The sequence below is a fragment of the Corythoichthys intestinalis genome, chromosome 17, assembly GCF_030265065.1.
Source record: "Corythoichthys intestinalis isolate RoL2023-P3 chromosome 17, ASM3026506v1, whole genome shotgun sequence".
Classification (NCBI taxonomy): domain Eukaryota; kingdom Metazoa; phylum Chordata; class Actinopteri; order Syngnathiformes; family Syngnathidae; genus Corythoichthys; species Corythoichthys intestinalis.
The window spans coordinates 9,976,310-9,991,974 of record NC_080411.1 but is presented as its reverse complement, the minus strand read 5'-3'; the positions used below and the strand labels follow the sequence as shown (position 1 = coordinate 9,991,974).

At 38.2% G+C, this 15,665-nt stretch overlaps 1 protein-coding gene across 4 annotated transcripts in view; it reads left to right on the top strand.

Moving 5' to 3' along the window:
* ptpn13 (protein tyrosine phosphatase non-receptor type 13) overlaps positions 1-15,665 on the top strand; it is a 124,518-nt gene that overhangs the window by 951 nt on the left and 107,902 nt on the right. The gene's annotated exons all lie outside the window — the stretch shown is intronic.

Sequence of the window (15,665 nt, the reverse complement as noted above, 5' to 3'; positions counted from 1 at the left end):
TTTGCTAAAATTAGAGGCTATATTTAAAATGTCTGATTTTACATCCTAGTTTGGCAGAAATATTTGTGAAATTTCTCCATGTTTCATATCAAAATAATTATATAAAATAAGGAGGAAAATCAAGGGCGTAGGTTTGCATAGGGACGGTAAGGACATAACACTACCAACTTTTCAGGATTCTCAAATTGTCCCCACCAACTTTTAAGCAACCTTATTTGCATTATATAAAGTAGGGCTGCAGCTATCGATTATTTTAGTAGTCGATTAATCGATGAACTAGTTAGTTCGAATAATCAAGTAATCTGATAAGCAACATGAAAAATTAAAATACCTGAGCTGAGCTTCAAACGGTATAAAATAAATAAATAAATGAGGAGGTATGTACAACAAAATAGTAATTGGCTAACTTACAGAACAAAAGCCCGCTAGCTTAAATGCTATAAAATTCCGTTTTTTTTTTTTTGTTTTTGTTTTTTTTACAATGCTCTTAACAAATGGTTCAGACACATATTCATACAAAAATGGCCAAATATGCCTATAAACTAAATTAAGAATGCATTTAAAAAAACATTAACTCAAACAAAAACTTAGCTTATGTCGGTCTTAACAGGGAGCAGTTGGATTCAGCCATGTGAAATGAGGCAGAGTATCATCCCTCATCAATAAAACTTAATGCAAACACTTTCAAAATAAACCATTACAACGCCACTTTAACTAATCGAATACTCGAAGCAAAACAATTTAATTCGAATATTTTTTTTTTCTAATCGAATACTCAAGTTAATCGATTAATCACTGCAGCACTAATATAAAGAGTTCAGTTATATAGGTAATTTAGATTGTCTTCCTGTCTTCCCATATGCTGTAATGGTACAATAGACCGCAATTATTATGTTCAGACTTACATTTATCCCTTTTAACTTGCTGAATGTGCCGATCTTTCACCCCCGCCCCCCCCGAACCCACCTGTGCCACCACAAAGACACACACACATACTCACACAGCCCCAAAAGATTCATTTCGACAACATGCCGCCTCCTCCGCCCCCTTCGGAGAGGAGGGATATTAGAAGGTTGTTTTTTTTTTTCGGCCAGCAGCAGCCACTGTTAGTTATGTAAAAAGACATTAATGTTGTGGAAGTAGGGGGGAAACCCCACTAATTTTGCTACTGAAAGTCCGACCAGCATCAGAGTTAGCATAACATTAAACTTGCTAACCTGCAAAACTACTGCGGTCAGGCCAGCCTCCACAAGGAACAACGAAGTCAAGCTAGCCGTCCCTTATTTGGATCATTGTTTGCATTATGTGCATTACAGTAATATCATCCCTATGCCAAACCTACGCCCTAGAGCAGTGATTCTTAACCTGGGTTCGATCAAACCCCAAGGGTTCATTGAGTAAGTCTACTGGGTTCGGCGAAGGTAAAGAAACGCAGAGCCTTATTTTCGTACGCTGATTAAATCTAGGCAAAGTGGCTTTTTTTTAGACCAGATTTTGGACTGGTTTGCTCCCAATTTATAGGCTTAATCCATTACTTCTAACTGCTAGTCCTCGATCTGATGGGAGGAGGAACTGGTTTGCTCAGTGGAAAGTTGACTCCCACTTGGTAAGAGGGAATACAACAGACCAATAGGCAGCGCGGTCACTAATTTTGACCTGTTTATAGAACGTGTCGTCAAAATGAGAAGAATTTTGAAGGGGAATTTGCAAAATTATTATCTTGCTAGCTGAGATTTGATTAGATTTTTTAATTTGAAAAAAAATTGCTTTATTATCTAATTCCGAAGGGTTCGGTGAATCCACATGTGAAACTTGTGGGGTTCGGCATATTTTTGCATCCGCGTCCAAGTCACCTAATTTAAAAAATTTGCCGATACCAACTCGTGATCTGATAACGAAAAAACAAGTTTATTTATTTATTTTTTTTTTATTAAAACAAAAGTTCCAAACATATTACAGTACTGCCTCCTCTTCTTTTTCCATGTGTTGGAAGGATACAATGTATATATTTTTGTTTCTTTTGGTAATTCCATTGTAATTTTGGATTATTTTGTTGCTTTTTAGCTCATTTAAACAAAAATTTAAAAAATACGTAAGTGTACTGTCCAAAACTGCGTTTCCCTCTGCACTGCCTGACGGCTAACATTGAATGTCCTCCAATAAAACACAAGGCTTGGTCTTTTCTTCTTTTTGTATGAAGTAATTTGTTTAAGTTTGTGAAAAGGCAACAAAGAAACATGCATGCATTCAACACAACTGCACAATACACACCAGTATATAAAGACCATGTAGACGCCACATTTCACTTAAGCTACAAGCTATCAGTATAGGTTAGCTTCCATACAGCAGGACTTATGAACATATATGTAAAAATACTTACATATAGTTTCCAAGGCAGAAACGTAACAGAGAACCCCCCGTTTTTTTTCCCCAACTCAAGTAAATTTTATGGCACTTTAAGACTCCACGTAATTGATTTATATTAATTCTACCGGTAATATTCACTCACTGAACATTGGAATTCTAGCTGCCTGCTCTGTGGTGGGCTAATCATGGCTGGTGCTTGCTGCTGCATCTCTCTTGTGTGGTGCTACAAGCCAAAGTTTCCACAGTGATGTGTTGTATCACATGGTGCAAGTTGCATTTTATTCGCCATCTTGCCTTACCACTTTCATTGTACCGTAATTTTTGGATTATAAGTAGAGGTGCATGATGATTATCGGTCCGATGATAGGAATTATGACGTCATCCCAATAAATCCAATAACATTATATATTATCGGGCCTATCGATATTAATTTTGGCACGGTGTCGGTGGATTGGGATGTGTGCGTTTGAGTTGTTTCACGGACCAAGACCACAAAAGTCTCCTCTCCTCTTGCACCAAAGCACAATGCCTGTTGGGTTTATATTTGTTTTAGTTCAGCGCTCATTGTTCAGGGGAACACATCATCAATAATATTTTACTAATTGATGGTGATTGACTCAAATTTTATTTATTTGAAAAAATAAATATGGGCACTTTATCTGAAGTCAAAACTGTTCTTCTCTTTGTTTTTTTCATTATAATGTTCATGTCATCATGAAAATTCTGGTTAGGTCAAAGGCAAGTCTATGCTGAATCCACCAGTAGTATTTTTGGCCTACACGTGTTCAAAAACCCATGTGAATATACATTTAAAAATTAAATATATATTATTGGTTATCGTATCGGTATCGGCTTTGAGGAGCAGGAAGTTATCGATATCGGTATCGGTTTCAAAAAATGTATATCATGCATCCCTAATTATAAGGCACACCTGACTATAAGCCACCACTCACCAAATGCCTTTCTGCGAATGATGCCTGATGCGCTATTCAAAATAAAGCGTGGAAAGGAACAATTTGTATTTGAAGTGCTATTTCACATGACTTATTGCAAATAGTGCGTAAAAATGAGCTTCATATATTTATTTCAGATTTCAGATTCTGGGATTTATTTGTCATGTCATATGCAAGCCGTGGCGACTTTTATTTTGGTGTGGTGGCGCGCCACGATCTATTATGTGTAGGGGAAACCCTGCAAAAGGTTGATATGCTCATGCCAATAATCGAGATATTGTTTTAAAAAGGTGTCAATGTATTGTTAAAAAAAAATGCAAGTTGCTACTAAAATCTTCCGCCATAAAGGTGTTTCTGGTAACTCTATGGCTGCCATTGACGGCGCTCGATGCCCAATCCATTAAGATATTGTTTTAAAAAGGTGTCAATGTATTGTTAAAAAAAAATTCAAGTTGCTACTAAAATCTTCCGCCATAAAGGTGTCTCTGGTAACTCTATGGCTGCCATTGACGGCGCTCGACGCCCAATCCATTAAGACCAGTAAAAGCGAAGGAACTTGTTCGAATTTGTTCAAAACCAGAGTATTCACAGTAGGGCTGTCCCAAACGACTAATTTTCTCCCGATTAGTCAGCCGACTATTTTTATGATTAGTCGACTAATCTTATAATTTAAAAAAATTATTATTTTTTTTTTACCAATTTATTAATGTTTTTTTTTTTACGCTTGTCAATTCACCCAAAAAATTTGGAACACTTAAATTCTTGATGAAAGTACAAATAAATAGATAAATAACAATAATAAATCACAAATAAACAATGAGTTCAAATGCTGATAGAATTAACTTGTGCAAAAGAATAGAATGTAAACAGATTGAACACTGACTTCACCTTTCCAAAATGATTCAAAACAATTCTTTAAAAAAATACCTAGCGTTAATATTATAGTATACTGTAGTACTACATATAATAGTATTGTAATTATTATTCATGCCAATCAGAATTTTCATGAAGGGTGTCATTTTAAAGGTATTCTTAGTGTAGAATCTGAAGTATGTGGGATTAACTCCAGAAATCGTTATTTATATGACGAACATTACATGCTTTTATTTTGAAATGTTCACCGGAAGTACATTCGCTAAACCGCTAATTTAAGCTTTACACGCCGCAAAAAAATCACTTTTTGTCATTGCATGTGTTGTCAGTAATAGATTTTTTTTCTTTTCGCAAATGCTGTTAACCAGCGATTTTTCATGTTTGAAGTGTCACCTTTTAACTGCAAGTTTTGGAGAAGGCTGCCTGTTTTATAGCCGGTTAAAGTAGGTCATCTTTTTTCCCCATTCAGCTCAATGTAGCAATGCTAACGTATATAGTGTTTAATATAGATGTTTTCTTATTTTGTATGTCTGAACTTTAATTCTACAGCGTGTTGATGAGAGAAAAGAACTGGAGTCTCATATGCCATCAGCACGCACGCACAAATGTAAGCACGCGCGCGCAGCGATAAGACGCAGCCGTGAAAATGACCGCCCTCATTTTTATTTACCATGCGATAAATGGAATCATTGCATATTGCGACAGGCTTAGCAACTTCAATGAAACATGTCATTAGTTAGTTAGATGGACTTACAATCTCCTGTTGTTATCATTCACGGCCAACGTGTAGCCAAGCTTGGCATTGAAGAGACAGGACACAACAGTGTACCCTCATTTGTTTCTTTAAAAATAAGTCAATGTTTTGGACTCTGGTGCGCTTTTTTGGCTTTGTGCTGTTTTCCTCGCTTGCAAACCAAGCGTCCGACATTCTGAACTTTCCACGCATATTTTTTTTTAACCCTTCATTAGCCGTCGACGGGATGTTGTGCACGGCGACGGATTTACGTCATCGATGACGTCGACTATGTCGACTAGTCGGGACAGCTCTAATTCACAGTCATGATTTTCAGGGCATTTACAGGTCAATTTCTGTTTATTTTAGGGTCATTTGCAGGTCACTTCCTGTTGAGTTTGAGTCATTGCCTAGTCCTTCCCAGGTAACTTCCTGTTGTGCAACCCAAAATCAACCGGAAGTGACTGAAAATCAACAGGTGATGACCTGAAATGGCCCAAAATTACCTCGTTGCCTGGCTTTGGCTGCCACTGACGACCATAGGAGTTGGAGGGGCCCGTTGGAAGTGGGAGGGGTTCATTCGCTGCCATCCTCCCAGTTAAAATGGATTGGGCATCTAATAGTGATAAATGTACAGCAGAAGGATGAAAATAGCTTGTTTTTCTGTTTATTACTTGTTTTGTTGGATGATTTTCTTACCAATGTATCGATAATTGTTGTCTCGCCATATGGTGAGATCATCGTTATCGTGAGCTTTGTATCAAGGTACCAAGAGTTTCCCACACCTGTTTTTATATGTCAAAGCGATGAAACAAATTTGGAAATACCACTTAAAACCTGGGAACAAAATATGTTACATGGTGTAATTTGTAAGCTTACAAGGAGTACAGTACAAAAAATTTTAAGTTTCAAGTTAACAGTGCAACTGTTTGTTCCCAGATACTTCCCTCCCCCCTCATTAGCGATTCAGCAATTTATTGCCATTCAACTGCTACAATTGGCCAGGTCAGAGGTCACGAGTTTTCGCAATACTTGTCAGCCAGGCGGAGGGATGCGATTGATGTCAATTCCCGTCTTGAATGCTGACGGAAGAGATGATGAAGGTTTCTGTTTGTGTTGGTGGTTGTGTGCATCATGGCAACCCTGTGATTAGTGAAAATGAAGTGCTCGAGGTCAGGAATGAATATGAAAAGGAAGTTACGGTTATGTCGATGAGAAAAATCTGTTCCTACATTCATAGCATAGATACTGTTTTCCCTACCAAAATTAGTCCACAAAATCAAGTGGCGCAACACGAGATATCTACAGTATACAGCAGGGCCACTGCCCTTTAGTGATAATGGTATCAAAGACTAAACATCCATTCATCACTTGTGCTTATAAGGATTACATGTAAAATGGAACCTACAGTATTTTCGATGACTTCAGCTAATGGCATTAAATCACTCGTATCAAGGGGTGGGAACTGGAGATGTCCCCGATCCGATGACGTGATCGGAAATCGGGCCGTTATTCAGAGGAGTGGAATCAGGTGAAAAGGATCGGAATCATATTATCTCAAAACAAAACCTACAACTAAAGATGTCCGATCACGTCATTTTCAAAGTATCGGAATCGGCAAAAAAATATCGGACATGCTTTTTTTTAAAAAAATATATTTTTTAAAAATTTAAATCGTTTTCTAATTAAATTTAACGTTACTGACAAAATGTCTTGCACTCATCCAGAGTAGTTTTGGCTTAAAGTAGGGCTATCAAATTTATTGCGTTAACGGCGGTAATGAACTTTTTTCAATTAATCACGTTAAATAATTAACGTATGCGCCGCATGACCCACTCACGCATTGTCGCGTTCAATCGATAAAGACGCCGTTTTACCTATAGATAGCGCTATAAGGCAGCGTATAATGAGAAGAGAGAATTTTGACAGCCTTTGGAGCCATTTTTTATGTAGCTAAAGCCTTACAATACCTCTCTCAGCAATTAAAAATATCGTGGGAGGCAATGTGGGGAAGAAAGGTAGTAGTTCATCATTTTCTTAACACCCTATGTTCTTTCCCAACGCAGAGAAGATATATCAATTGGTGCCCCTACGCACAGTCATGATTGCACTTCCCATCATGCATTTGGGCAGAAGTTAAATGGCTGCAGTATCATTTACTGAAAGCTCAACAAATACACTAGATGGCAATATTTAGTCACAATATACAAAGTCACATTTATCCTTTAAGAATTACAAGTCTTTCTATCCGTGGATCCCTATCACAGAAAGAATGTTAATAATGTAAATGCCATCTTGAGGATTTATTGTCATAATAAACAAATACAGTACTTATTTACTGTATGTTGAATGTATATATTCATCTGAGTTTTATTCATTTTTTTCTGAATGCACTGCCAAAATGTATATGATCGGGAAAAATTATCGGGAATGATTGGAATTGAATCGGGTGGAAAAAAAAAAAAAAGCAATCGGATCGGGAAATGTCGGGATCGGCAGATACTCAAACTAAAACGATCAGGATCGGATCGGGAGCAAAAAAACATGATCGGAACAACCCTAGTTTTCTTTAAACTCATTCGTGATTTAGTTTATAGGTATATTTAGCCATTTTATTGTGGGAATATGTGTCTTAAGCATTTGTTAGAAGCATTGTTAAAAAAACAAACAAAAAAACTTTATAGCATTTAAGCTAGCAGACTTTTGCTAAGTAAGTTACCTAATTGTTCTTATGTTGTACATAGATCCTCATTTATTTATATATTTTATACTGTTTGAGGCTCAGCTCAGGTATTTTAATTTTTTACGTTCCTTATCTAATTACTCGATTAGTCGAACTAACTAGTTTATCGATGAATAGACTACTAAAATAATCGATAGCCGCAGCACTACATAAATCGTCATATTTCAAGCATGTCATTGGGTGTAGAAACAAATGGCGGGTCAAATTTTATGTCGAAAAGAGCGTGTGTCGAGGCGATCGTATCTCGAGGTACCACTGAATCTTACTTTTATTAAAAAGGAAAAAAAAAAAAAAGTTTGCCAGCTGTCGAGTGCTACCTGACTTTAACAGTTACCTCAGTCAATCCCTACAAAAAAAGGGTGTGTTGTCTGTTTTTGCAAATAAACTGTGAATTAAAGAATTTAGAGCAATAAAAAGACATTCATAAATTTGACGTTTTCTTCTATTCATTTTTCAATGTTCACTTTAGTAAGAGCTGCTTTTTAGTTTTAGCCAATAGTACAAAGTTTTTGTTTTTTCCCTTGTACCTAACCGCGATACAGTAGGCTATGATAAATGCAAACCAGCTTGTTTCTTTCCTTTTTTTATATATCTATGAGTCACCACTTCTTTTTCATTTTTTTCTTAGATTCCCGCTACTGTTTTCTTCACAAGTGCCCTGACCTCACAGAGCACAGCTGTGAATACTCTTAGCAACAAAATGTCATGTGTAGAAAGGGCTGTTTTATTCACAAGAATGGGCATTCTTGAATTCCCTTCATGTTTGTATGATAAAAAAACTCGGAGTGGGAACCTCTGGGTACGACATGATATGATTTGCCATACAAGGATAATGATCTCACATGTGGCGATACGAGAATTCACGATACATCGGTCAGAAAATCATTCTAGGATATTCTACAGAACAACTAATAAACGGGGAAAAAAACGCTATTTTAATCTATCTGCTGTTAATTACAATGAGTTTATCACTAGTAGACGTCCAATCTGTTTGACAGGCATTAAAATCTCTCACTTTTCGGTGAAGTTTTGCGGTTTTGAAGTCAAAAAGGGTGACCTACGTGAATTGTGTAGATCCGAGGAGAGAATTTTTAAGGTGGGGGTTTAATGTCAGACGCTTGGTATGCAAGCGGGGAAAGCGGCACAAAGCCAAAAAATGTGCACCAGAGTGGCCAAAACATTGACTTAATTCAACGAAACAAAGGGTGGTACACTGTTGTGTCCTGTCTCTTCAATGCCAAGCTTGGCTGCACGTTGGCCGTGAATAAACACCTAAAGCGCCGTCACCCAGTTGTAATTTTGGAAGATGACAGGAGACAATTACAAGCTGGCAGATTTTAAGTCCATCCAACCAACTAACGACATGTTTTCTTGAAGTTTCTAAGCCTGTCGCGATATGCAGTGAATCCATTTATCGCACGGTAAATAAAAATGAGGGCGGTAATTTTCACGGCTGTGTTTTATCGTCACGTGCGTGCGTGCATACATTTGTGCGTGCATGTACATGTGCGTGTTGATGGCATATGAGACTCCAATTTAGGAATGTCCCGATCCAGGTTTTTGCACTTCCGATCCGATACCGATACTGGCCGATACCAATACCGGCCTATCTGAGCATGTATTAAAGTTTAAAGTTATTTAGCCTCCTTACTTAGTTGTCAGACTCATGTTGAAAAGGGTTTTAGTACTCTTGATAACAACTAGCCAGCTGAATTAGGTGAGTTTGAATAACACACAAAGGTTGGTAAAAAGAATCTGACCTGTTTATTCAGTGACAAACACAAAACATTATAAATAACAAACAGAAATGGCATAGTCAGTCAGTAAAACGTGCAAATAATATTGTAAACTGTCAGTGGAAAATCCCACAAACCCCCCAAGCTATTAGATGCTTTTAATGTTTCGTGCATTAGTTATAAAATTTATATAAAAAGCCTCTCAGGTTTAAATAAACTATTTCAGTATCAAGTTAAAATTTTAAAACAGTAAATAAAATACTCAAGTCCCCATTCTGTATCAGCAGCGTTAAACTACATTAATTTAATTTTGCGAATCAACTGTTAAAGTTGTTAAAATTGCTCCCGTTATTCCATAATTTTCCTTCTGTCTACTTTCGACATGTGAAAGTTTTAAAACTGTTTAGAAGATAGATTCAAGTCATGATTTTGCGGATTTAGGAGTATTTTAGATAAAAAGTTATTTAGGTTCGCTTGGAAGGTTCACAACAGCCTACTAGGGAAGTCTCCTGCTTTAAGATGGCGGCTGTTTACTAACGCAACTAGTTTTCAATACTTCAATGTTGCTAACGCCGTCGAGCCTGTCATCTTGGATCTAGTTCTATATACATATGATATCTATTATCTACAGTAAAACGATGTTGACGTAGTTTGTAGCGGCTGTCAGCACCAGTCAGGTATTCTTATGTTTTTTATCCAGCGGCATGAGTTGAGCTAAAGCCGTGAGTTGAGCATTGGCATTACCCGGGTCTACGACAAGCATGATGTTTACTCTCGGGACGCAATGCGGTCCGTTTCTCATTGCGTTCCGAAGACCGCGCTGTGTATTAGTTCCGCTCTTTACTTGACATATTTCAATAATCGGAATTTGGATGTTTGTGAATCGTTCTCGAATCTTCCACGGCCGAATCGCTCAAGAATGTAATGACGGCTAGGCATGTTGTACCGTGGTTCTAAGTGTTGGATGGTGCGTTTTTACTCACGAGAGATAATGGCTCGTCATCCAGAATGAATTCTTCGGCAATGACTCTTGTTATTCCCTGGGCTTTGGGACTGTCGAGTGCCAGTTTCACGCATGGCAAAAATTTCTGCCAGTGTTAGTTGCGTAGGGCCTTTCTTTTTGTCTTTGGTTTTCTTAACATACTTCTTATATTGTTTGTTGTGGTATTTCGCTAAATGCTTGATTAGGTTGGTTGTATTAAAACTTCTTACAGCTTTACCACCACGTTTGACTTTATTGTGGCATATGTTGCACTCTGCCTCTTCGTCTTTGTCGTCCTTTAAGGTGAAATGATCCCACACAGCTGACATTTTTACCGATAAAGTCTCTCGGTAAATTGGGAGATGGTAATGTAGTGTGTTGAAGGTGTGCCGTAATTTGCGGAACGGATTTTAGGGAAACCGTAGCAAAAACTGGACTGTATTATGTAAATCGGTGCGCTGGAAAACCCGGACTGGAAAAAAAAAAAAACTGGATCGAAAGTCTGGATCGGAATTTTTCCGTGTTGGCCGATCCGATACCGATGCGCATTTTTTTGCCCATATCGGCGTCCGATCCGATCCGGTCCAAATATCGGATCGGGACATCTCTATTTGTGACATCCCAAACATCTGAATAATGTTTTCCTTCTACAAAATAACATAAACAACAAGACAAATAGACCTTTTGATAGCAATTTATTTACACATAACTAAACTATTGAACTGAGAGATGACACTGTTTTGGCTGCGACAGCCGGGGTAAACTTTTCCCTCATCGCCGCCTAGCTCATCAAGATGGATTTTTTTTTAGTCTTTCTTTTGTGGTGACACGCGCCTCGTGGCGGAGTTCATCAGGGGAATTGTGTGGGGCATGTTGTGTTCCTGGGGGGGGGGGGACTGGTTTCGCCGTGCGTGTTTCCGGCTGAGTCGCGGGACACTGGAGGGTAGCGGGGGACGCGAGCGGCCGAGCACGGTCAGAACCTAGAGATGTCTCTTGTGAAAAAAAAAAGGTAAAAGACGTATAAATACGTTTTTGGGACACTGAAACAATTAAAAATAGAACGTATTTACACGTTTTTGGGAGCTAATGAGAGCAAAGCGATAAATCGATTCTTTGCAGGAACATATTGATAACCTTTCGGGATACAAAGTATCACAATACATCACCATTTCGATAAACAATTTTACAACATCCCTTTTAAAAACAGTCCTTGCATCATCCTCTGGAAGCCTCTGTCATCATCGCGTGTTCTGCATCCGAGTCCCAGTCGCGCCTTGTTCCAAAGTCGCGCTCGGAAAAGCGGTTCACTCGGAGTTTGTGCTCGTTTTCCTGGCGCAGTCCACGTTCAAGAAGAGTTGCGCCTCGGTAAATGTCTTTGCCAGCAGAGACCACACTTCTGACATTAGGAGGATGTGAACACATTTCCGCTCCAGTCTGCTGTGTGAAGAATTGTCTTTCAGGACATTTGTGTGGAATTGAGTGTTTTTGGGGGTACGAACGACAGAAATGCGTACATTTTTGGGAGCTTACAAAAAGAGAAATGGACCGTTTTCAGATCCATCTGTAAGACGGAGCTGTCACACGCAGGAAGGTGGGCGGAAAGGAAAAGCTTCACACTAAGTACGGGGTAAAGGCGCTATCACGTTTCCAGGATTAGTTTACTTTGCGGCCTTGTGACCGCGACCAAGCATCTGAAAGCAGTAGATTTAGGGGCTTTTAACCTCAGACTGTTTTTCAATAAACAAATAAATAATAAAAATGATGTAATTTTGGAAGCCTAAAAACACAAATCTTTTAAAAAAAAAAAAACTTTCTTGCTTTAAAACTGTTGGAACACCTCATGGCCCTATGGGCGAATGAAGAGGACACTGGGATGTACGCATACAGTGGTGTGAAAAAGTAGCACATTTCAGCATAAAATCACAATTAAAAGTGATCTGATATTTGTCAAAATCACACAGATGAAAAATCAGTGTCTGCTTTAACCTATAAATGTTTGGGTAGTTTTAGTTTTCATATTTTAAGGAGGATAGTATGCAAACAATGACAGATGGCGGAAAAATAAGTAAGTGAACCATCACATTTAATATTTTGTGGCCCCCCTTTGCCAGCAATAACTTCAACCAGACGCTTCCTGTAGCTGCAGATCAGTCCGGCACATCGATCAGGACTAATCTTGGCCCATTCTTCTCTACAAAACTGCTGTAGTTCAGTCAGATTCCTGGCATGTCTGGCATTAATCACTGTCTTTAGGTCATGCCACAGCATCTCAATGGGGTTCAAAACTGGACTTTGACTTGGCTACTCCAGAATGTGTATTTTGTTCTTCTGAAACCATTCTGAAGTTAGGCCTGTCGCGATAACAAATTTTAGTGTGCGATAATTATTCTCCTAAATTATTGCGATATGCGATATTATTGCGCCCTCCCCCAATTTTTTTTTTAACCAATTTAAAATAACACAGTGAGAATACAGTATAATAGATCAAGTACACCCATTTTAACGCGATAAATATTTACTCTTAAATTCAAAAAGACTTTTTAAGAAATCACAACTAAAAACAATAGACCATGCCTCTTAAGTAAAAAACAACAATATTGATACCGCACAGAAACACAGAATAAATAAAATGTGTTTAAAAAAAAAAAATAAAAATCCACTTAATAACTTAAGCATTTAGGCAAATGAAAACTTTTCCCGTCATAGCTTCTGCAATGGTTTTCCATAAGGATGCAACGATACAGTTAAGTCATGGTTCGGTACGATTTTTGATACGGGGGACACGATTTTCGATCCGATTTAATACATTTAATGCTCTGTTAAAAAAAAAAATTAATATATTTTTTGTTTCTTTTTTTTTTTTTTTTTTTTTTTTTTGCTAACGAGCAAAAATTAAATTGCCATCATATAAACATGCATTTTAGTGCATAATATTTATGTGCTTCTTACTGATCAGAAAAATTTTTGTATAAAAGTGCTGAGAACAATCTTTTCTGTTTGCAAAGTGAGGCAGGGCACACTGTTGATTGCTACAGCTCTCTTAGCAGCTAGGTTTACTACATGAACAAGACATCCTATTTGTGGGTGGAATCAATCTGTGTCACGTACTGAATTAACAATATTTGCAACATTATCTATAGTCCCTGGTGTGGATTGATTTGGCCTTCTTAACCTCCATTCAGTCATGACAGTTTAAAATTCATCGATGTAGTATTTGGACTACGTGTCCCATAATCACTCTGGGCTCACGTAGCCAATGGCATGGACGTAGCTTTCTAGTTTGCCATTTCATGATATCTCTAGTTTGTGCACGCATTAAAAAACTTAGCAAGCGCCGCTGAAGTCACGTCTGCTCATTACTACACACCAGCATATGACAATCGACTTTCATACACAGGACGAGTTTGAAGCACAGCGCTCTTATTTTCATTCAGCTGTTTGTTGTCAAAGTGAGGTTGTTCGTTGCAGCCAAGTTGGTAACAATGTTTTGGCGGACTTTGTTATAAATATCCGGCGTTGTGCCGAAACATAGACCCCCCCCCCCCCCCCCCCCCCCCCCGTGAAATGTCACTCCTGACGGGAGCGCCCACACGTCAACAACACCGGCGCGCCATAGATGGTCCACAGTCACTCCGGAGCACTGACGCGGCCGGTATACGTTGAACAATAGGATATAATGAAAACGATTGGCTCCGGCGCTAGTTTTTGCCGGACCTGGAACAAAGATGCATTTTGCGCAGTTGGTAACGAGAAATCCTAACTTTTAACAGCACGTCTGCCGAACGCGCGCACGCACGTGCACGCGAGGCGATAAATCGCAGCGGAAAAATTACCGCCTTCATTTTTATTTATCGCGCGATAAATGGAATTATTGCATATTGCGACAGGCTTATCTGAAGTTGATTTACTTCTGTGTATTGGATCATTGTCTTGTTGCAGTATCCATCCTCTTTTTAGCTTCAACTGTCTGACAGGCGGCCTCAGGTTGTCCTGAAAAACATCCTGATAAACTTTTGAATTCATTTTTCTATCAATGATTGCAAGTTGTCCAGGCCCTGAGGTAGCAAAACAGCCCCAAATAATGATGCTCCCTCCACCATGCTTCACGGTGGGGATGAGGTGTTGATGTTGGTGAGCTGTTCCATTTTTCCTCAACACATGACATTGTGTGTTACTCCAAAACAATTCACCTCTGGTTTCTTCAGTCTACAAAATATTTTGCCAAAACGTCTGTGGAGTGTCCAAGTGCCTTTTTGCGAACATTAAACAAGCAACAATGTTTTTTTTTTGTTGTTGTTTTTTTTAGACAGCAGTGGCTCCCTCTGTGGAGTCCTCCCATGAACACCATTCTTGGCTACAGTTTTACATATAGTTGATGTGTGTTGATGTGTGATGAGATATTGGACTGTGCCAGTGATTTCTGTAAGTCTTTAGCAGACACTCTCGGTTCTTTTTTACTTCTCTGAGTATTCTGCGCTGAACTCTTGGCGTCATCTTTGGTGGACGGCCACTCCTTGGGAGAGAAGCAACAGTGCTAAACTCTCTATTTGTAGACAACTTCTCTGACTGTCGATTGATGAACTTCCACACTTTTAGAAATGGTTTGTACGTATCATTTCCCAGATTTATACAAATCAACTAGGGCTGTCAAAATTATCTCGTTAACGGGCGGTAATTAATTTTTTTAATTCATCACGTTAAAATATTGGATGCATTTAACGCACATGCTCTGCTCAAACAGATTAAAATGACAGCACAGTGTCATGTCCATTTGTTACTTGTTTTTTGGTGTTATTTTCGCCCTCTGCTGGCGCTTGGGTGCGACTGATTTTATTGGTTTCAGCACCATGAATAAGCATTGTGTAATTATTGTCATCAAGAATGGCGAGCTACTAGTTTATTTTTTATTTGAAAATTTTACAAATTTTATTAAAACGGAAACATTAAGAGGGGTTTTAATATAACATTTCTATAACTTGTACTAACATTTATCTTTTAAGAACTATAAGTCTTTCTATCCATGGATCGCTTTAACAGAATGTTAATAATGTTAATGCCATCTTATTGATTTATTGTTATAATAAACAAATACAGTGCTTATGTACAGTATGTTGAATGTATATATCCGTCGTGTCTATCTTTCCATTCCAACAATGATTTGCAGAAAAATATGGCATATTTTATAGATGGTTTGAATTGCGATTGGTTACGATTAATTCATTTTTAAGCTGTGATTAACTCGATTAAAAATTTTAATCGTTTGACAGCCCTAAAATCA